This window comes from Macrobrachium nipponense, chromosome 16, assembly GCF_015104395.2.
Source record: "Macrobrachium nipponense isolate FS-2020 chromosome 16, ASM1510439v2, whole genome shotgun sequence".
NCBI lineage: Eukaryota > Metazoa > Arthropoda > Malacostraca > Decapoda > Palaemonidae > Macrobrachium > Macrobrachium nipponense.
Window position 1 is genome coordinate 18,840,852 of NC_087209.1, and position 25,000 is coordinate 18,865,851.

General features: G+C 34.9%; 1 protein-coding gene across 6 annotated transcripts in view; it reads left to right on the plus strand.

Moving 5' to 3' along the window:
• The window catches only part of LOC135195578 (uncharacterized), a 415,413-nt gene that overhangs the window by 194,587 nt on the left and 195,826 nt on the right, over positions 1 to 25,000 (plus strand). For all 6 annotated transcript variants that reach the window (XM_064221879.1, XM_064221883.1, XM_064221878.1 and 3 more), the window contains one exon: positions 9,427 to 9,548. The gene's annotated coding sequence lies outside the window, so the exon portion shown is untranslated. The remainder of the gene's footprint in view (positions 1 to 9,426; positions 9,549 to 25,000) is intronic.

A 25,000-nucleotide genomic window follows, 5' to 3' on the forward strand; every position in this document is an offset into this window, starting at 1 on the left:
CTGAATGGCCGAAAGTGCCCAATTGCTTTCTTGACAACCTAATTTGGTCAAATCAGTTCATAACAAGACGTCCCAGGGACAGAGGTTCTATTATCATTATTTTTTTTATATTTATTATTTGACAGGTAAAGGCTACTTACGAGTTTGATGCGATTATCGAAATAGGCGGATTTGAATGGATTAATTAATAATATAAAAAGGGAAAATGGAAGAATAAAATGGGATTAATCTCGAAGGAAGCGATTGACCCTCTCGAGTTGGACAGAGTAAGATATTGGGAATGACGGGCAGCTGGAGTATTGCGAGTATTCCTTAACATTTCGAAGAGGGAAATTTGCATTTAGTCCATACTGAATTATCTCTCTCTCTCTCTCTCTCTCTCTCTCTCTCTCTCTCTCTCTCATATATATATATATATATATATATATATATATATATATATATATATATATATATATATATATACTCTCTCGTAGTAGCCATCTTGCTTGGTGAGACGTACCCGCGTGAAGTCACAATAATCAACAGATATCACAAGTTTAACATACGACTAGAATTTGAGAAATATCTATAAGTGTTCATGAACTATCGGTGATAAGATTAGTGTGAAAATAGTAGGATAAAGCGTCTTCTAAGTTAGTTTATCAAGTGTAATACTATAAATCAGAACAAGATGGCAGTAAGTTCCAACTGCGGGAAGAGGTGGCGTAATTTGGCGTGTTTAGCAAATTCGCAATACGATGAGGTAGCAGGAAGGGAACTGGCATTTCTCATCTATGAAATCAGCAACAGTCCTAACCAAAAAGATACAAAAGCATTCATAGATATATTAGAAGGATATAATCCTTCAAACTGGAACAAATCTAATGAAAAACATCTTGAAAATAATTGAAGAAGTTCCAAATAAAATCCAAGTGGTCAAGAGACCTCATAAGAAAATATACATAAACCAACATATTCCGACAAAGAAAATGAATAAGGTGAATCTTGTGAATATCCTAATTGATGCATTAGGAAAAAGAATGCCAAAAGCATGCAAACTGTGTAAGGTTTGGTATAGCATAGTCAATCCACAAAACCTAATCAGAAAATGTGCTGCATGCAACATTCCGACCCATCCACAGTGTGCTGAGGTAATACAAGATTTGAGAAAAGATACAAGAATTTTTTGTTCAACATGTCTATCATGGATAGACAATGTTATTAAATCAAGATTGAATGTACAAATAGTTGAGGATGAAGAAGAAGAGGAAGAGGAAGAAGAAGAAGAAAAAGAAGAAGAGGAAAACGGAAGAGAAGTAAACAAAAATGAAATGACAGAAAAAATAGGAAAACAAAGAACAAGATAAAAGTATGGATGCAGAAACCTACTCATTGATACTACATATGAGGCAATAAGCAGCATACCTACGAAGAAATAAATTAACGATATGACAACAGAAAAGCAAATCCCGAAGAGGCTCTACCCAGATCTATACAATGACGGAAAGAGGAAAAAAATAGACAAGAAAGGACAAAAATCTGCAATCTTTTGAAAAGAGGGAATTGCAGATTTGGAGAAAGATGTTACTACAAACATCCTAAGATATGTCAAAACTATGAAATATATGGTAAATGTGCATACTTTTAGCGGATATGATGATGGATTGCAGAGATCTGCATTCCAAAAAATAAATATGTAAAAAACCTAAAAATAAAAGAAGGAAAAGGATGTAAGTTCGACAAAAAATGCAAATATATGCACCCTGTAGCCATGAATCATAATCAAATAAATAACCAACCAAGTAATAAATCCAAAATAAGAAAGAAACAAATAAAGAGAGAAATCAAGAATATCAGGTAAAAGAGAAAAGCAAACCACCAATGAGATATGCAGAGGTGTCAGCAAAAAATTCAAAGCATCAGCTCCGAAATTCTACTCAAGAGATAATAACTGTATTTATTATGCAAGAGGATATTGCAGAAACGGAGAAAATTGCAGATTCAGACACAAAATGAATAATTATGATGAAGGAAGATCAAATATTATGGAAAAGTTGGATTTTTTAATGTCAGAATTTCTGGAAATGAAAAAAAAGAACAACATACCAGAACAGGAAAGAGACATGGGAAAATCCTTATTACTATCAGTATTAAATGAAGGAGAAAACACGCAAACCATCATAGTGATGAATGCGCAGGGTTTAGTTACGAGTAACTCAAAAAGAAAAATAGAGTACTTAGAAGAACTAACCCAAAATGAAAAGAAAATAGATATAATGAATATAAGTGAAACTGGTATTCCCAAGAGACTGGGAATGATGATCAAATAAAAGGGTTCCAAACTTATAGATCAGATAGAAAAAATAGGAATCAAGGGGGAACCGCAATATATGGGAAAGACAAAAAACAAGGAAAAATATATGAGAAATATAGTAACTCAGAATGTGAACTAATAGCGGTAGAATTTGAATCTGAAAAATTGATGAACATAGTAATATATAGACCCCCTAATACTAAAGAGTTTGACTTAATAATTGAAAAATTGGATGATATATGTAGAAATCACAAGGACTGGACTATCTCCTATCTGGTGACTTCACTTTCCTTTCGTAGAATGGAAAGAACGAATAGGAGATTGTGGTTGTACTTATACATATAAAAAAGAAGAGGAGTAATAGTAGTGCAGAAGATAAGAGGCAATTTGAAAAGCTATTAGATATGCTACTAGAATACAACATTCAACAAATAAATCACCTGCCAACAAGAAAGGAAAATACTTTAGACCTAGTATTTGTGAACGAGATGAATTATGTTAAAGAAATAATAGTTTATAATGCGAGTATTTCAGACCATAATGTCATAGAATTAACAGTTCATTCCAAAGCAAGTGAAAATAGAGATAAGCAAGAAATGAAAAAGTGGGAAGGATATGGAAAATACAACTTCTACAGTAAAAATATAAAATGGTCAGAAATTAATGAAGAATTAAACAAAGATTGGGATAACATTTTCGTAAGTGATGACATAAGGGTAAATACGGAGATATTATATAAAATATTGGAGAAAATAGTGGAAAAATATATACCGCAAGAAGAAAGTAAACATCATTCATGCATACCAAGAGACAGAAGGATCTTGTTCCAGAAAATCAGAAAGTGGAAAAAAGGTCTTGCAAAAGAAAAAAATGCATGGAAAGTTATAGAACTAAAAAAGTAAGATAGAAATGCGAACAAAAGATTATACAATCAAAAGAAAATGAAAAACGGGACTTGGAAGAAAAAACCCTATTAAATATCAAGCAAAACCCCAAACTATTATACTCATATGCGAAGAAGATGAATAAAAGAAGAATAGAAATAGGCCCTCTGAGAATTGAAGGGAGATTAACGAATGAAAAAAAGGAAATTTGCAACATACTGGCAGAACGATATAAGAGAGAATTCACCCCTAGAATAGATAATGAAGATAATGATATAGAAGTAAGGGATGAAAATAGTGAATATTTAGCTGACATAGATATTAATGAAGCTGATATTGTGCAGGCTATTAATGAACATTAAAAATGGAGCTGCTGCAGGGCCTGATGGAATTCCTGCTATTTTGTTAAAGAAAGTAGTTCATTCTAATCGCAAAGCCACTTGCAATATTATTAAGACAAAGTGTAGATACAGGCAAGATATATGATGAGCACAAATTAGCATATATTACCCCTACTTTCAAAAGTGGATCAAAGACTAGAGGCAAGTAATTATAGGCCTGTGGAGTCTAACATCACATATTATGAAAGTGTATGAAAGGGTAATGAAGAAAAATATTATGAAACATTTAATAAAAAATAATTTGTTAATAAAGGACAACATGGTTTCGTACCCGGAAAAAGTACACAAACCCAACTGTTAGTCCACCGTGAGAACATATTCAAAAATATGAAAAGCGGAAATGAAACAGATGTGGTTTATTTAGACTTTGCAAAAAGCTTTTGATAAAGTAGACCATAATATATTAGCGAAGAAAATTAGAAAACACAATATCGTGGATAAAGTAGGAAAATGGTTTAAAAGAATTTTTACACAACAGAAAACAGATAGTTATTGCAAACGACGAGAATCGGATGAAGCCAAGGTAATATCCGGTGTGCCGCAAGGTACGGTGTTAGCTGCAATACTGTTTGTTATTATGATTGAAGACATAGACAATAATGTTAAAGATTCGGTAGTGAGTAGTTTCGCAGATGACACAAGAATAAGTAGAGAAATTACTTGTGATGAAGATAGGAACGCTCTACAAAGAGACCTTAACAAAGTATATGATTGGGCAGAGGTAATAGGATGGTATTTACTCTGATAAATTTGAATCAATAAATTATGGAGACAGAGAAAGAAAGCTATATGATATAAGGGACCTAATAATGAGACCATCACAAATAAGGAAGCAGTTAAAGACCTTGGTGTGATGATTGAATAGGAACATGTTATGCAATGATCAAATAGCAACTCTGTTGGCAAAATGTAAAGCAAAAATGGGAATGTTGTTACGGCACTTCAAAACAAGAATAGCTGAACACATGATTATGCTTTATAAAACATATGTTCGTAGTCCACTTGAATATTGCAATATGATATGGTACCCACACTATCAAAAGGATATTGCACAAATAGAGAGTGTACAAAGGTCCTTTACAGCTAGAATAGAAGAAGTTAAGGACCTAGACTACTGGGAAAGGACTACAATTCTTAAAATTATATAGTCTAGAAAGGGAGAAGAGAACGCTACATGATAATTCAGGCATGGAAACAGATAGAAGGAATAGCAGAAAATATCATGGAACTAAAAATATCAGAAAGAGCAAGCAGAGGTAGATTAATAGTGCCCAAAACTATACCAGGAAAAATAAGGAAAGCACACAGGACATTAATCCACTACGCACCAGCATCGATAATGCAGCGTCTATTCAATGCGTTGCCAGCTCATCTGAGGAATATATCAGGAGTGAGCGTAGATGTGTTTAAGAATAAGCTCGACAAATATCTAAACTGCATCCCAGACCATCCAAGATTGGAAGATGCAAAATATACCGGAAGATGTACTAGCAACTCTCTGGTAGACATTAGAGGTGCCTCACACTGAGGGACCTGGGGCAACCCGAACAAGATGTAAAGGTCTGTAAGGTCTGTAAGGTATATATAATATATATATGTGCATATATATAAATATATAGATATACACATACACACATACATACATGATACTTACATAAGTAAGTGTTAATGAAAGTGTTGATTCGTATAAGTATTTCGTTGTCAAGGAAGAGAAAATAGTTTTTTCCAGCATCAATTAACGATCCAAAATAAAATTTTCCCATTTTTTATAGTTTAACTGGAAACTGTGAGAAATTATAATTACAGTTTAATGGGGCCAAATTATAAATGCGTTACCTAATTTCATTTTTTATTAAGGATTTTTAACCATAATCAAATTCATTTTTTTTCCTGCTCAGGTCACGCCAGAGCTCTGCAAAATGTAGAACTCTCGACTGCATCTATTTTTACTTTTGATTTTATAACTTTTACTTCAGTAAATTGTTTTCATATTATTGACTATTATTGACTGTATGAGTTTTACTTAAGAACATTGTTTTCATTTTAAATGTCGTCTGCAATTCTTGACCTTTTTTGACACAAAAGGAAATGGAAAATGAGCGTTGTCTTTAGACCAGATAAAAAGAAAAATGTACCTTGTTTTGAGACAAAAAAGAAAAATGAATATTATTTTGAGATAAAAAAGAAAAATGAACATTGTTATGAGACAAAAATAAAATAAAAATGAACGTTGCTTTGAAATAATAAAAAAGAAAAAGACGAACGTTGTTGTGAAATGAAAATAAAAGATAAACGTTCATTTGAGACAAAAATAAAGGAAAAATGAACGTAATTTTGAGACAAATATAAATGATATGTGAACGTTGTTTTAAGAAAAAGAATAAAAAAAACATTAAAATTTTTAGACACAAGAATGAACGGAAATTGAACATTGATTTGAGACAAAATAAAAGTAAAATATTAATTAAAAATAAACTACCAAGTGAAACCCGTGCGAGAGAGAGAGAGAGAGAGAGAGAGAGAGAGAGAGAGAGAGAGAGAGAGCAAAGGGTAAAGAGTAATAACGTTGGGTGATTGGAGAGAGATACGAAAAGCAACGGAGGAAGACGAGAACGGGGAGTGGGATGATTATTATTAAGCCAGAGAGGCCGGAAAATCCTCTCTCTCTCTCTCTCTCTCTCTCTCTCTCTCTCTCTCTCAATCCTTCGTAGAAGCTTCAAGTTGGTTTTGTATTATAATTCCTCTCCCTCATTTGCCTAATGCCGAGTCGAACTTGGCGGCGATGACTCCGCTAACTGTCCCGGGAAGAGTTATGAACTTTTATATAAGTTATTTAATGAGCCGCGGGAAGAGTGGAGAGAGAGAGAGAGAGAGAGAGCAGGGTTAGGGGGTGGTTTGGGAGGGCGGTGGCAGGGGTGAGACTTTCTTTGCCTATGATAGAATTGGGGAGTGGTTATTCAGTGAGCATGGAAGAGAGAGAGAGAGAGAGAGAGAGAGAATTTTCATATAAGGTAAAAAGGTGGTTATTTAATGAGGAGAGAGAGAGAGAGAGAGAGAGAGAGAGAGAGAGAGAGAGAGACTACGGGGACAAGTCTTTCAATGGCTCATAGAATTTGGGTTATTTAATAAGCATGAGAGAGAGAGAGAGAGAGAGAGAGAGAGAGGAGAGAGAGAGAGAGAGAGAGAATTTTTGTATGAATACGGCAAAAAAAGTGGTTATTTGATGAGCATGGCGTAGAAAGTGAGAGAGAGGGACAGGCTATTTTTGTTAATGCAATTAAGGTGAAACGTTCTAAATAAGCCACAACAGAAAAGAGGGGGAAGGGTGAAAGACGACAGAGCAGAGAAAACTGAATGTATGGAGGCACATTGCGTTTTATTATATGATGAATGTGTATATAAATAGGAACATGTTTTGTGAAGGGTTCCAAAATACCACTCGCACTGATTACTTTCGGTACATATATAACTATGAAGTTGGTTCAAAGTTAGCGGTCCATTATCCCTGTGGTATGTTGCATTCATAGCAGTATGTAAATACACACATATATGTGTATAATATAAATAGATAGATAACGCCAGCGTTATATCCATTTGAATGCCTGCAGAACTCTGCATTTATGTATATGTAAAATGAATACACGCCGAGAAGTAAGAGCTTTTCGGAAGACCCAATCATTATCGTACGTAGATTCCATCTTCATTATTTATGAAGGATTTCCCGAGCTTTACTGCCATGTATCCCTGACTTACAGCGTGCCCAATTAAGCTTCGGTCGGGGGTACGGGATGTGAAGATCAAAAAGTCAATGACTTTACCGAAGGTCATTGTGAATTTGGCTGACCATAGCAGGTATATGCTTAGACATTGTTCTTAAGTCTAGGTAGCCATTCTGTTATTTGTGGTATGTGTTTTTTTGGTATGGTTATCTTATTTTTGTTATATCTCGTGTGCGTGTTCACACTTAAAATGTGACAGTTACTAAAATCAACCTCACATGTGTATATATTTATGAATATGTATGCACACACATACTATACACACACACACACACACACACACACACACACATATATATATATATATATATATATGTATATATATATATATATATATATATATATATATATATATTTCACGTGTGTGTGTACGTATTTACGTATGCATATCTATTTGGAGCCTGCGCAGTCAGTTAATATATCTTCTCTGTCATGACATAAGCCCAAACGTGAAGTAGTAGTACTACCTCCCATCGCACCTAGGAGTTCCCGAGCGTTTGCAACGGCATTTTTGCCTCTCAAGCGGTAAACGCATCTAAAACGGATACGATGCTAAAAGCCGTGGCCGTTTTATGCTCGATTGGCGTTTAAATGATTAAACGCTTCAACGGGGAGTCAGGGCCGGCACGAAAATACTAATTTCACTTATCAAATATGCACTTGATTAAATGGCCTCCCGTTACGCTTGGGATCTCTCTCTCGTGGAGGAATTTTATTTTCGTTTTTTTTTTTTCTCGCATTCCTTTCACGCAAAAATGTTTTTGTTCATCTTTTTTATTTGCTCTTTTGTTTTCCAAGTCTTCGTCTACCAGGTATATATTGCCTAGAAGCATTCGAGTTTTATTTACAGGATAAAAATCCTATTGATGTTTGTTTGTTTGTTAGCTGTGGGTCCGCTTTGCGAGGAAGTTAAAGGATATATTTTTTTCTTCAGTTTCTTATGAATTTAATATGATTTCCTATTCCTTTGTTAAGAATTCGTATGATACGATAGCTAAAAGCACTCGTACACACGCGCACACATATATTTTTATACATACATACATAATACATACATACATAATACATACATACATACATACATACATACATCATACATTAACCAATAATTCATATATAGGTTGGATGTTTCCAAAACCATAGGATAACATGGATTAAATAATTTTGTGCTTTAGCTATTGAATTACGGAACATGTCGCTTGTTTTGTATCTCACGGAAATATTAAACGCGTTATAGTAGCCTTTATAGAAATCATAATTGTAATTTTTTTTCTACATTTTCGTTCTTTCTACTGTACCTCCTTATTCTTTTACTTCCATCTTACTTTCCATCCTATCCCAACAATTGATTCATAGTGCAACTGCTTTGAGGTTTTCCTCCTGTTACAACTTTCAAACCTTTTTGCTTGGCCTTTGTCCTAAGTTATATAGTCAGTTCCAGAAGTTCTTCTCAGTTCCAGAAGTCCTTCTCAGTTCCAGAAGTCCTTCTCAGTTCCAGAAGTCCTTCTCAGTTCCAGAAGTCCTTCTCAGTTCCAGAAGTCCTTCTCAGTTACAGAAGTTCTTCTCAGTTCCAGAAGTCCTTCTCAGTTCCAGAAGTCCTTCTCAGTTCCACGAGTCCTTTATTCATCACACCGTTGGACGGTATAACAGCCTCCCAGAGGATGTCATGCAGTTGGAACTTCAGTGAAGTTGGAACTTCTTCAGAAGTTCAAGCAAAGTGAAGACGCAATGTCTTGCTACCTTAATACTATTCTTGTAATTTAATAATTTATTTAAGTTTATTTATTTATTATTTTGTAAATTTATCTGTATTTCTAATGTATGATCTCCTCTCTGTATTTCCCTATGCCTTCTGTTACTTCTTTCGAATGAACAGCGTATTCTTTGGAATTTTGAATTTCATATGAATAGGGTTCATCTTCTGTATAATAATAATAATAATAATAATAATAATAATAATAATAATAATAATAATAATAATAATAATTGTTGGCTCTGTGCAGTAAGTATAGTAAAACTTACGCTTCGAAAGTTAAACTAATTTTGAATTACTCTCACTCTCACAGGTTTGATTGTTCGTCCCTTCGCCGAAAATGGTGACCACGTGTGACTGAGAAGGACCACGCCCCATCAAATGAACTTCCGTTGTGCAGCCTCCATCATCGCAGACATGATCCTGACTTAGATGGTAAGTCATTGTATACTTTATTCCCTTCTCTCAGTAGTGCGGACTAATGCATACTTCCGCAGACTCAAACTGGCTCTAGGACCACACAAAATGCAGTGTGTAGACCTAGAGCCAGTTTGAGCCTGCCAATCTATGGTCAGACTTCCTCGCAGATTGAGGACCACTGGTATAGGAGAATGCGTGTGTGAACATATTCATTCGATACACTTTATATTTATGTGTATGAGTGCATGCATAGGTGCTGTTTATGTGTACAGATATGCCTAAAATCACAACGAGACGGGACTTTCTTTTGCAGATGTGCCGCGGGGTATGAAACACTCGTTTTAAATCCTGACTAGTTTCGCCTAAGACAATGTGCTAGAGGACTGAAGATGTCTTAGATATAAAGACGAAACCGGTCTGGATTGATACCCAGTGTTCCATTTTCCCCCGTGGTACATCTACTTGTTTGTATGTGGTCAAAATATGAAGTTCAGATGTCAAAGGGAAAGGGACTGTATTTATTTTGTATATAAGTACATTACATTCCTGTATGTATATATGTTCATACTATGTAAACTGTTATTTTTGATAATCTAACAGCTTTTAACACATGACATCCAGCGTAGTGAATAAATTGTGAGCCATTCGCGTATGATAATAATCTTTCATCAGATATGTAATATTATAAATGACCCATTCAGTTGTCAGGTTTTCCTACTACTTTGTGCCATTAACTTCTGTATTTATTTTTTATTTATTATTTATTGAATAAGAAAATGAAACCTGTTCATATGGAACAACATCCACAGTGGCCATTAACAATAGGCGATAGGAAATACAGAAAGGCGTGATCAGGTTTTAGAGCTGCTTCTGTTCAATAGATTCTCCCGCGACTTTCTTTCGTAATGGAAATCTTTTCGAAAAAGTGATGGAAGTTGGTCTTGACATTTTTGTTAATAGGTTTAAAATTGCGCTTAGAGACGGGTTCTTGAACCTTCAGGGGCATCTTGAGTATTTTGCTTGTATTTGTACATAGTAATGTATGCGTACATGTATTTATATGCATTCAAATTTTAAGCCAAAAATAACCAGCAGTTAAAAAATCCATGATATATTGACCATCGTTACAGACACGCACATATGCACACGCACACACACACGCTCATATATATATATATATATATATATATATATATATATATATATATATATATATATATATATATATATGTATGTATGTATGTATGTATGTATGTATGTATGTATGTATGTATGTATGTATGTATTTACATACATACAAACATACATACATACGTATATATGTATTTTAATATGTATTATATATATTGCGTATTCCATGTTTATATATATATTATATATATATATGTATGTATGTATGCATGTTTATATGTATGTGTATGGACACACACACACACACACACACACACACACACACAGAGTTTAAAACCCCATTCCGAAATAATGAATGTTTTTATCTTCCACTGATTATTAGGCTCACAACCGCAGTCAAGAATATTTTTGACATCCAGTTTATCTCTCTTTTTTTTGTATTCATTTACCAATGACAGAAGTTGTGATGGAGCTTGCTCGACGAGAGAGAGAGAGAGAGAGAGAGAGGGTGTCTCTCATCGCGCAGTAACCATGGCTTCTTATTAAGCAGCTTAAGACCACCTGGTACCCTCTTCGGTGTTTCCAAACTATTTTCTATAATCCTTGGCGGCGTAATCTAGTCTGGAGGAATTCCTTAACCACCCACCCCAACCCTTTCCTCTATCTCATGTACTACGCCCTTGTATAATCCCGCTTTCGCTCGCACGCATGCGCGTGTTGGTGTGTGTGTGTGTGTGTGTGTGTTTGCCAGTGACAACTTTATAAAGATCGCTTGTCACGTTTTTTTTCCTCTCTCTACTCTGCCTTTGAGTCCGAAATTGGCTCCGCGGTCCTTTTCTTCCTTGTAAAAGAGTAATTAACTTTCACTTTGATGCTGGGGAAATTTCTATCTGGCATATCTCCGGAATTTTCTTCTACTCTTTCTTTGGGAAATCTTGTTTGAGATGTTTTAGGACTAGTTTGTTTCTTCTTCTTCTTCGCCCCTCCTCTCTCTCTCTCTCTCTCTCTCTCTCTCTCTCTCTCTCTCTCTCTCTCTCTGATGCTAGTCTGTTGTATTAAGTTATTACAATTACATTTTAAAAGTTATATTTCCGAAGTTTTTTATTTCTCTCTCTTTCTCTCTCCCTCTGACGTTATTCTGTTGTAGTCTGTTGAATTGAATTTATGCTGTCTCACTTTTGTAATTACATTTTCGAAATCTCTCCCCTCCTCTCCTCCTTTCTCTCTTCTCTCCTCCCTTTTCTTTTCTCCACTCTCTCTCTCTCTCTCTCTCTCTCTCTCTCTCTCTCTCTCTCTCTCTCTCTCTCTCTCAGATTCCTTGAATGAACCATAGCTGGCGAGATGGAAGATGTCTGCTCACTTATCTTTTGCGAGAAATTGAGATAAATTGCTGATGGTGTTGCAGTTTTTGCAATGTCAAAATCAAGGTGATGGATTTCGTTTAAACTTTGCTTCATCGTGGAAAATCATATACTATAAAAACAAAGCTTATCGTTATATTTATTTTAAACGTCTAACAAAAATATATATAGTGAGACTAGCCATTTTTAGAACGTGGCTAGCCTCTCTAACCAGAGGCGTGGAAGTACATAAACAGATTGAAAATTCCGAATCGTATGTCATGTTTCAATGCTAATATTTGTCGTTTCAACCTTCTCTTGAATTACCGTGATTTTTAGGGGCATGAATACATTAATAATAGAATATTGTATTGATTTTATGAATAAGCTAATAGAAGAATAATTTCCTGAAGGTGAAAAGTATGGCCTTTTGTTTATTATGAAGAGACCGACTTGGTCTGAGCAGTCAATGTCAACCCCCCCCCCCCCCCCCCGCCCCCCCCCCCCCCCCCCGCTTTGTAATCACGTCCATTATTTCACTGGCTTTTCTTTGTATACGTACTTGGTAGCACAGTATGAATTTATTACTAGCAGTTCACCATACGATTTTACGATCTTTTGATTTTTGTCAAGATTGATAAATACTTGCTCATGTCGTTAATTTGGTCTAGATATTTCGATGTTTACAGTATCTTGCAGCTCTATGTAAAAGTTAACTATTGTATTTGAAGTTTACATTATACATTTTCTTTTCCGTGCCTGCTTTCAAAATAAGCTTTGTATTCATGCAAAGTGTATGATTAGTGTTTTTGTCAGAGTATTGTTAGTTATATCATATCTGTATAATTTCCTTGTCGCCATATGAATACTGTTTCAATCTTAACAAATTGCCGATATAGTCAGATATTTGAACCATGAACACTCACAAATAAACTTTTCATTCAGAGAGTAGCATTAGTGTTTTATGTCAGGGTATTATTAGTTATATCATATCAGCATAATTTCCTTGTCACCATATGAATAATGCTTCAGTCTTAACAAATTGCCGATACAGTTAGATATTTGAATCACGAACACTCACAGAAGTAATCACGCTAGACTTCGTAGATTAAGAGGAATACCAAATAGGAAACGAATACCATCGAAAATCTCACGAATTAAATCACCATTATTCCATTTCCCCCTTTTGCTTTCCCCGCTAATGCTTTCCATGGAGTGCGCCCAACACCCATTTAATCTGCTGTAATAACTCCTCATATAACTCGCTCTCATGACGCGAAGTGAGCCCATAGTTTGCGCTGCTCTCTCTCTCTCTCTCTCTCTCTCTCTCTCTCTCTCTCTCTCTCTCTCTCTCTCTCTCTCTCTCTCTCGCATCCCCCAAGCCGTGCAATAACAGTCGTAAACAGCAACAACAGCAATAAAGAGCAATATCAGCTTGGCAATATCGCGCGCCCAGGAATCGGCTCTTTCACTCAAGTGACGGGAGTTTGGCCACGCCAAAGCCTCTGGTGCTAATTGTGCTTGTAATCCTCTCTCTCTCTCTCTCTCTCTCTCTCTCTCTCTCTCTACTATATATATATATATATATATATATATATATATATATATATATATATATATATATATATATATACATACATAAAAAAGAAAACTTTGCATCATTTTAACTGAAAAGTTAAGATGTAAATATTATTGCATCTTATAACCACCGTCCCCTTCCCCTCTCTCTCTCTCTCTCTCTCTCTCTCTCTCTCTCTCTCTCTCTCTCTCTCTATATATATATATATATATATATATATATATATATATATATATATATATATATATATATATATATATATATATATATATAAATATACTCTATATATTATTATATTAATAAAGGAAAGATTTCTTCCATTATCCAGCTGAAAATACAACGAGAAAAGGGATTATATATTTTTTTTCTCTCTCTCTCTCTCTGTGCGCATGTGTTGTGAAACTGCTGTGCGTATGAATGTTTAAAGGAAAGCCGATTCGCACACTGTATATATTCTGGGAGCCTTCCAAAATAAGTCTCAAGATAAGCTCATTAACTCTTACAAAAGGAGCTTCGCAGGTAATGACGTTAGTGTCTATGCATCTATAAAGTGTACGGGTTTGCTCGTACGCACGAGCGCACATGCTCACACATACATACACTTGTGCATATTTTTTACATAAATATTTTTGTATGTGTACTTGCATATATTTTATATATTCGAGCTGAATATGAAGGACAAAAGAGACCGTCTTAAGTGACTTAAAAAAATTATGAAAATTGAATGGGGTAAATTGAAAATTGTAAAGATAAGTATGAGAAAGCTATTTACGCAGCAATAGAAGCGTATAACGAAAAGATAGGGAGCAAACAAACGATACAATGGGATATAACGCGAGAAGAAGAAGAAGAAGAAGAAGAAGAAGAAGAAGAAGAAAAAGAAGAAAAAGTGTTGTTATCGATAGAATTAGCATTTTGAAGAGTCGTTGAAAATGGCGGGCTGAATGTAGTCATATTTCAGTGTTGTTAGACTGGAACGGGATGTACATTCAAGATTGCTTGTGGCCGTGATTTTTAAGCTGTAAGAAGGCAAGATAAAAGGTTGGCGAATTAAACTGAGCCACGAATTAAAGGATTGTCAACTGAGATATGTCATAAAATTTTTCCTCTGAGTAAAGAAATTGTCATAAAGGTGTCTGTTAGATCATAATTAGTATAACATCACTAAGAGTAATGAGAGGAGGTGCAATGTAACATTTTAGGTAGGAGAATAAATCAGATGGAAGAATAACTGATAGGGGAAGACCCGAATGGTATTAGGCTTGAAAAGACTAAGTTTGGAGGACGTGTTTATCAGGAATCGGATGTGTATGTAGTGTGAGCGTAAATACTATGAGGAAAATAACTTATTTGGGAAAGAAGATTTGATATAACAAAATAATTTATTGAGGTAACCATGTGAAGGATATATAGTAAAAAAAAAACTAATTTAGTTATTATGCAGAGCAGGGAGAGGGATATTCATTTATAATTGTGTGTGTGTTTGGTTGGGGTGGGGGGGGGGGGAGAGTTGTGACCTGGGGGCCAAGGCACGGCTCCCTAAGTTAGGTTAGGAAGGTTAGGTCAAGTTAGGTCAGGACACGGTCATTCTAGGAAAAGTTAGGATTTCTCACGACTACCCCTGTCTCCCTACTCTGCATCAGCTCCACTAATTTATACAGAAACATTTGTATGATGATTTAGCATGTTAATTAAAATGCGAAAGCAACTCGATTGAAAATATATTACTATATACACTTGTAAAGCAAATTTATTTTCCGTGTTGGATTTGCATTACGCAGCATACCAAACCGTTTTGTTGAAAATCTTCCTATTGAACATAGTTGTAGAAACACGGTTCCCTGAAGTTTTGCCATTCAGTAGCAGTGCCCATATCGTTGATTTTATTTTACTGCCTTCAGACACTGAAGAAAGTACCTGGAAGCCTGGAACCTATGAAAAAAAAACGATGATTTCACTTAGCCACATAGTGCAGGGGAAAAGGTTAAAGTGGTTTAGTTTATCTTCTTTAAAGGAATGCCCGTAGCTTTTCGTTAAAGTATATAGATGGTTTCAGATATTCGACCTTTTTCATATTTGTGATACTCATATATCTGTATTTATTGAAGCTTCTATGTTTGTTGATATTCATAAGCTTGTTTTCTCTCTCTCTCTATCTCTCTGTCTCTCTCTCTGTCTCTCTCTCTCTCTCTCTCTCTCTCTCTCTCTTTGTATATGAGCACACTACTTTATTTCCTTATATTTCTGTTCTGTTAGTAACACTTTCTCTTGTTATTTATTGAGGTTTGCCTCATTGGGCCTTCTTTTCCAAGCAGTTCGCATGTAGCTAATGTCCAAATCCTTAATTGTTCTGTATAATGTGGGTATTGTCTTCAGGGGGATTAAATTCCTGGAATGTCTAAAGTCTAAGACTAATGGAATATCCTTTTGAGGTACTTTGTACACACCATTAGTTGTGAGAGCTGAAATGTTCCCTAATATTATTCAAGTTTTCTTTATTCTTCATCAGTCAGTATTTAATATTTTCCCTTTTATGTCATCATAATTTTCCTATTTAAAACATGTCTAATATTCAAACACAAAATCCCCCTTTTCCCTGGTAAGCCATCATTTATTTTTTTGATATAACCCCTCGTTTGTAACTTTATTTTTATTAACAAACGTAACCCTCTCATTGGGACCAATAATTGTTAGATTTTAAGGGTCTCTGATTATGCTGGGAAAACGAAAACCCATCACTGAATTGCCAGTATATATAGCCTTTCGATTTGTTTGTTTTAATATCCTTTGATAATAGTTTTTCGCTTGTTATTACGCGCACAGCATTCGGCAAATGGATTTATGAAGTTATTATTATTATTGTTATTGATTATTATAGCTGTTTCAGCGACATGTAGTTTATATAGAATCTCCTTAACTCTTCTTATATAAATTAAGTGCCGTTGAAACAGCTATACGTAATATTCAATGCTACTGCCCTCAGAGAAGGCCTCCTCCCTAATTATTATTATTATTATTATTATTATTATATTATTATTATTATTATTATTATTATTATATATTATTATAATTATTTTATTATATTATATTATTATTATTATTATTATATATTATTATTATATTATTATTATTATTATTATTATTCTTATTATTATTATTGTATTATTTTATTTTCATTATTTCGTTGGCAATAAGTTTTTACTTTGAATATTTCTTTACTACAGTAATTCTTGTAATTATATCCAGTTCTAATATTAGGATAATCATTATTATTAGCATTTACAGTAATCTATGTTGTAACTTGTTAGGGTATTGGGGTCGGGTGATCTAGTAATCAATGACATCAAAGCAACATACACAATTTAAGAAAAATACTACCTTTAAGGATTTAAAAACGTTATTTTGGTTATGTGTTAACACCAGCTTCTTTGACACTATGTGATATACCCTTTGGCATCACCTTTGAATATGAAATTTCCCAAAGCTAGAGGAGTTATCCATCTCTGTTGGATGGTCAGAAACCAGAGGTCCGTAGGGTACTCCCTTTCACGCCTTACTACACTGTCCAAAAGAGCCCGTGCAGGTATAAAGTTATTTCTTAATATAAACCCACCTACATCCGGGGAAGGTGCCCTCAAAAAGCTTTCCATGACAGATAAAGAAATTAAAGTGTTCGTTTGCTGGCTTGTCTCATTCACATGTCTTACCTGGAAAATGATCTGGATAAAGACCTGGAATGCTGGAAGATTCCTAGATTTTTTTCTTTGCTTCAAACTGTGGTCATTATTTTGAGAACAGTCCATACCTGCTGGAAATCTCTTTGGATGAATCTTACCTCCATTGCTGGAAAATTGTTAGAAAACAGGCCCGCGTCTGCTGGAAAGTTTCAGCGTCGTATCGCTTCTTATTATCTGGAAAATTATTTGGAAAGCTTCCTCAGTCTGTAGGAAGGTATCTGCTTTGCCTCGTTACATCTCAGCTGGAAAACGTTTCCAGTCAGTTGAAAGATTATCGTGACTTCAGTTCGCTTCATATCTGTACAACTATTTGGAAAACTTTCTCAATCTGTAGAAAGATATCTGCCTGTTTCATCACTTCTGAACTGGAAAACTCTTCCAGTCAGTAGGGGATTACCGTGATGTATCTTTGCTTCATATCTGGAACACCATTTGGAAAACTTCCGCAATCAGTAAAAAGATATCTGCCTCGTCTTGTTACTTCTCAACTGGAAAACGACGCTTCCAGACTGTTGGGAGATTACTTTGATATCTCTTTGCTTCATGTCTGGAAAGCGCTCGCAATCAACTGGAAGATTCCTGCCTTTTCTCCTACTTAATATCTTTGAACATCGCCGGAAACACACTTCCAGTAAGCTGGACGAAATTGCGTTTCTCTGTTTATCTGGAAAATAATCAGGTAAACGCTATCGTTCTTCTGGAAGGGTATTGCTTTTTAATTGGCACACGCCCCTTGTTAGCTGGAAAATTTGGAAATTTTCGCCTGGAACGTTGTCTGTAAAACTTTTCTTTAATTGGAAAGATTCCAGCGACATCTTACCATTGATTTGTAGCCTACCAGCGTATTAAAGAAATGTTATTCTTGAACATATTACTACTTCCAGCGTAAACTGAAGTATCAGATCACACCGTGAAGTATCGCTTGTGAAATAAAGCATACACGTTACCCACAGATTTAGTGATATATATAACACTGTATTCAGGCATGTATTTGATTTTATGCTAAAGTTATATTCTTCCAGTGACGGGGAAAATATTTATCTTAATCAAAGAGTTAATAGGTGCGAGTTGTGTGTACTTTTAGACCCCAATCGTCATACCATTTGTAAGTATGATTTGTTTTTAGTATTATCATTGATATTATTATTATCTTTTAAGATACAAATACCCAATCACACTTGTTTAAATATTTAATACGCATGATTATTGGATGCAAACACACACCAGTTAGTCTGAGTCATCAAAGATTGACTTTCGACCTTTACAGAATAGGAATGCTGATTGAATTTGTGAGCTTACACAGATCACGAGAAATGTTTTTAAAACCAAAATGTTAGGATAATAATTATTGTTGATGAGACGTGAGTTCATTCCAAACAATTTCCGTTACGGTTTGCGTTTAATAAAAAAAAAAGATATACTCCCACTAGCGGAAACCTTCAGTTATTAACGTGAAAAGTGTTTAATCAGGATGATACATTCAAAGTAAATGGAAACGCACATTAGTTGGAAATTCTTCAAAGGTTTTATTGCTGTAACAAATTGTTCCACGTATTATTATTGGGAAGTTCAAACTCTATCGTTTTATTTTAAAATTGGATGAAAAATATATACTTGCTGGAATTGCGTAAAGGTTTTTCTACTTGCCAAAGTTACCAGCCAAACTAAGGGTTGCAGTTTTTGTGAAAGACGATTGGCCTTATGCCAACACAAACTATTGCTCCAGTAGCACTTTTCCCCAAAAGTCGATTATGAGATGCTAAAATTTGATAGCTGATTTTTTTTTCCATGGTGGAAGTTATTTTGCTGAAGAGGAACCATTGGATCTTTTTAATGAACGTTGATGAAAAGCTTCATTTGGAAAATAATTCTTGCGGTAAATTAAAAATGTTAGTTATCAGTGAGCGGAAAATTGAGAAAAGTCCGTTTTTTTTTTTTCTCTCTATTTTTGTGAATGAACAAGCAAAAGGGGAAGATACCCTATATTCCGAGAATGACACCTTAGAAATATTTTAAACTATTCTCTAAGGTGCAGATTTAGGTGGAATACCAAAGATCACTGTAACGAGATCATCCAAATGTTTCTGCAAATTTCTGTAAAGTGCCGATTTGTGTTAGATGCAGGTATCAGACCAATGGTTAGAGAAAAGTAATAGAAAATAGAGCAAAGTTCACGAGGGTTTAAAGTTTTCTTTTTCTGGTTCCCGAAAACTTTATCAAGAGAGATTGACCGCGGGTCAGAATTCTCCTTTGAACGCAATTTTTAATGAGCGGGTTTCTGATTTGAATACGATAACATATTGCTGAAACATTTTAAACATTAAAATAGTGCAGAGGACGAAATAATAATAGGTGACCTTCGATATAAAAGAATAGGAAAAACATGTTTGCAGATTTAAATATTCCTGTATAATAGATGAGGAAATGTCCAGAGGAAAACTAAAAGTGTTCTTTTCTTTAGAATTCTTCAATGAATGGATAATATTTGCTTAGCCCTGTCTAAAATTATTATTATTATTATTATTATTATTATTATTATTATTATTATTATTATTATTATTAACTGACGTTGCATAGCTAAACAAGCTCCCACTGAATAGATATCTCGGATGTTGAAAAGAATAAAAGAAAAAAAGGAATTGCGGTAATTTAAAGGAAACTTGAATAAAGGTATTATCCAATAAACAATATATATATATATATATATATATATATATATATATATATATATATATATATATATATATACATATGTGTGTGTGTAATTTGAAGAAAATATAAATCAGAGAAGGAATGAAAGAAAATAAAAGCCCGGAGGAAAGGACCGGCTAAAGCCCACATCTGTCTTCCTGCCATTGAGGAGACAACTTCACTTAAGAAACCCTTGCGAGAGTTTAAGGGAAAGCACAGAGAGAGAGAGAGAGAGAGAGAGAGAGAGAGAGGCTTATCAGTGGAGAAAGCTGCTTTCGCCTCCTCTTTTCTGGTGCGGCTAACGGAGGGAGATGGATTATACCGATGAGAAAATGGCCCGTGACTTTCGAGAAAATGTTTGGCTGGTCTCGAAAGAATGTCGGACCGTTCTCGATAAAAGGACAAGGATTGCTGGCGAAAATGTCCGTCGGATTTTGGGGGAAATGACTGACCATTTTCGAGAAAATTATATGTCTTGGGAAAATTTTAGAACGATTCATGAGAAAATGTCCTTGTTGGATCCTGGCAAAGTTTCCGAGAAAATGTTAGTTGAATCTTCAGAAAATCTCTGACCGTACATGAAAAAATGTCTAGTTGAATCTTGGGGAAAACATTTAACAATTTATGAGAAAATGTCCTTGATGAATCCTGGGTAATTTTCGAGAAAATGACAGGTGAATCTTGAGAAAATCTCTGATCTTACATGAGAAAATGTCTAGGTGAATCTTGGGAAAAATGTTTGAACGCTTCTTGAGAAAATGTCCTTGTTGAATCATGGGAAATTTTCCGAAAAAACGATAGGTGAATCTTGAGAAAATATCTGACCTTACATAAGAAAATGTCTAGTTGAATCTTGGGGGAAATTTTGAACGATTCGTGAAAAAATGTCATTGTTGAATCATGGGAAATTTTCCTAAAAACTGATAGGTGATTCTCGAGAAAATCTCTGACCTTACATGAGAAAATGTCTAGTTGAATCTTGGTGAAAATTTATAACGATTCATGAGAAAATGTCCTTGTTGGATCCTAGGAAATTTTCCGAGAAAGTGATAGGAGAATCTTGAGAAAATCTCTGACCTTATATGAGAAAATGTCTAGTTGAATCTTGGGGGAAATTTTGAACGATTTATGAGAAAATGTCCTTGTGGAATCCAGGAAAATATTTTGAGAAAATAACAGACGAATCTCAGGAAAATCTCTGACGGTAATTCATGAGAAAATGTCCTTGTTGAATATCGAGAAAACGTTTAACGTATTTGGAGAAAATTATTTTGAAAAATAAATCGTAGAAGTGTCCCAAGTTTCGTAAGAAAATTCAAACGGTTTTTTAAGAGAACCTTTTAGATTTTCTTAAAAAAAAAAAAAAAGACGAGGCGATTCTTTAGAGCATTACGACAAATGAGAATTGACAATTGCCTGAAGATTCTCAAAAAAAAATAGCAACGAAATTCTCGAAAAGAGACTCAGTATTCGAGAAATTGTTAGACAATTCTCGGGAAAATAGGAAACTATTCTCTCTCGACAGTGCAATATATAAAAATATTGAACTTCATTCATTTATCGATTCTTTCATACAATACCTCTTTCAATCATTATTTTTCTTATGTCCTCAATACACATCTCTCTTGAATAAGTCATCCACTCATGAGTTATTACATTGAAGCTTTCTCAATTTAAATAAGTTTTTTTTATTTGATTTTCATTTCGTAAAATGATTGATTTAGGTGAAGAAATGGTTATTCTTATATTTTCGTTTTAATAATGATTTCCTTGGGGATATTTGACTTTTATAGTGTTTTCATTATCATTTAGGATTTATGTGGCCAAATGTTTATTTTTATATTTTTTTTCCACTGTGATTTATGATTTATACGGCGAAATTTTTAAAAATATTTTCCTTGTCGTTTAGTTTTCTGTGTATTTTTCTTTAATTCCGGAATAACTTCGTGTAAAACTTAGTTTTTCCATGTCTCGTATGAACAAGGTTACATTAGATAATAATAATAATAATAATAATAATAATAATAATAATAATAATAATAATAATATTAATAATAATAATGATTATTATTATTATTATTATTATTATTATTATTATTATTATTATTATTATTATTATTATTATTATTTAAAAAGTTTTACACGAACTTTAAACAAATTTATTACTGTGGACCCTTTGCAACAACAACAACAACAACAACAACAACAACAACAACAACAACAACAACAACAACAACAACAACAACAACAATAATAATAATATAATAATATATAATAATATATTAATATTATTATATAATTAATATAATAATTAATTATTAATATATAATTATTATTATTATTATTATTTTATTATTATTATTATTATTATTATTATTTTTTTTTTTTTTTTTTTTTTTTTTTTTTTTTTTTTTTTTCTTGCTCTATCACAGTCCTCCAATTCGACCGGGTTGCATCTTGCCTCCTTAGGAGTCCATCACTTTTCTTACTATGTGCGCCGTTTCTAGGATCACACTCTTCTGCATGAGTCCTGGAGCTACTTCAGCCTCTAGTTTTTCTAGATTCCTTTTCAGGGATCTTGGGATCGTGCCTAGTGCTCCTATGATTATAAGTACGATTTCCACTGGCATATCCCATATCCTTCTTATTTCTATTTTCAGATCTTGATACTTATCCATTTTTCCCTCTCTTTCTCTTCAACTTTGGTGTCCCATGGTATTGCGGTATCAATGAGTGATACTTTCTTCTTGACTTTGTCAATCAACGTCACGTCTGGTCTATTTGCACGTATCACCCTATCCGTTCTGATACCATAGTCCCAGAGGATCTTTGCCTGATCGTTTTCTATCACTCCCTCAGGTTGGTGCTCGTACCACTTATTACTGCAAGGTAGCTGGTGTTTCTTGCACAGGCTCCAGTGGAGGGCTTTTGCCACTGAATCATGCCTCTTTTTGTACTGGTTCTGTGCAAGTGCCGGGCATTCGCTTGCTATGTGGTTTATGGTTTCATTTTTCGTATTGCACTTCCTACATATGGGAGAGATATTATTTCCGTCTATCGTTCTTTGAACATATCTGGTTCTTAGGGCCTGATCTTGTGCCGCTGTTATCATTCCTTCAGTTTCCTTCTTTAGCTCTCCCCTCTGTAGCCATTGCCATGTGTCATCGCTGGCTAGTTCTTTAGTCTGTCTCATGTCTTGTTCGTGCATTGGTTTGTTGTGCCAGTCCTCTGTTCTGTCTGTCATCTCCTGTCTCTGTATATTTCTGGGTCTTCGTCTACTTTTATTAGTCCTTCTTCCCATGCACTCTTTAGCCACTCGTCTTCACTGGTTTTCAGATATTGCCCCAGTGCTCTGTTCTCGATGTTGACGCAGTCCTCTATACTAAGTAGTCCTCTCCCTCCTTCCTTTCGTGTTATGTATAGTCTGTCCGTATTTGCTCTTGGGTGTAGTGCTTTGTGTATTGTCATATGTTTCCTGGTTTTCTGATCTATGCTGCGGAGTTCTGCCTTCGTTCATTCCACTATTCCTGCGCTGTATCTGATTACTGGCACTGCCCATGTGTTTATGGCTTTTATCATATTTCCGGCGTTGAGTTTTGACTTGAGTATCGCCTTGAGTCTCTGCATATATTCTTTCCTGAGCGTGTCCTTCATCTCTTGGTGTTTTATATCCCCTCCTTCCATTATTCCCAGGTATTTGTATCCGTTCTCCATCTATGTGTTTGATGTTGCTCCCATCTGGTAGCTTTATCCCTTCAAATCTCGTTACTTTGCCTTTTTGTATGTTGACTAAGGCGCACTTTTCTAATCCAAACTCCATCCTGATGTCCCCAGATACAATCCTTACAGTCTGGATTAGGGTACCTATTTCCTTGATGCTCTTACCATACAGCTTGATGTCGTCCATAAACATCAGATGGTTGATTCTGTTGCCTCTTTTCTTGAGTTGGTACCCGGCATCCATCTTCTGTAGTACTTTTGTCATGGGAATCATGGCTACTACGAAGAGTAGTGGGGACAGTGAGTCGCCCTGGAAGATCCCTCTCCTGATATTAACCTCTGCTAGTCTTATTCCAGAGCTTGTAAGTATTGTATTCCAGTTGCGCATTGTATTTTTTAGGAAGCTGATGGTGTTTTCCTCTGCCCCATATATTTTCAGGCATTCTATTAGCCATGTGTGTGGTATCATGTCGAAGGCTTTCTTATAGTCTATCCATGCCATGCATAGGTTGGTTTTCCTTCTCCTACTGTTCTTCATTACCATTTTGTCTATCAGGAGCTGGTCTTTTGTGCCCCTACACTTCCTTCTGCAGCCTTTCTGTTGGTGGGGGATGGTGTTTGTCTCCTCTAGGTAGTTGCATAGCCTTTCACTGATGATACCTGTTAGTAACTTCCACATTATTGGTAGGCAGGTGATAGGCCTGTAGTTACTGGCTATATTTCCCTTACTCTTGTCTTTTTGTACTAAGGATGTTCTTCCTGTGGTCATCCATTTGGGTGCATGGTGATTTGAGATACAATGCTGGAGTTGTTCTGCTATTCGTGGGTGTAGGGCCTTGAAGTTTTTGAGCCAGTATCCATGGACTTCATCGGGACCTGGGGCTTTCCAGTTTGGCATTTTCTTTAGTTGGTGTCTGACTGTGTCTGTCGTGATCTTGTGAATTTTTGTTTTATTCTCCCTGTTTCTTCTTCCTTTACTTCCTGGAGCCATGTTGCATGTTTGTTGTGTGATACCTGATTGCTCCATATGTTTTCCCAGAGTCTCTTACTTGGTTCGGCTTCAGGAATTTCTTGGTGGTTATCTTCCCATTATTATTATTATTATTAACCAAACAAAAACTTCTTTCAGTTTTCTTCTGAAGATTGAAAAAGGAAACCCACAAATTCAATTTGTAACTTGTTTACTTCTAAGTATTTACATTTAGTTTTACTCCACACTAGTGTGGAGTAAAACTAAATGTAAATACTTAGAAGTAAACAAGTTACAAA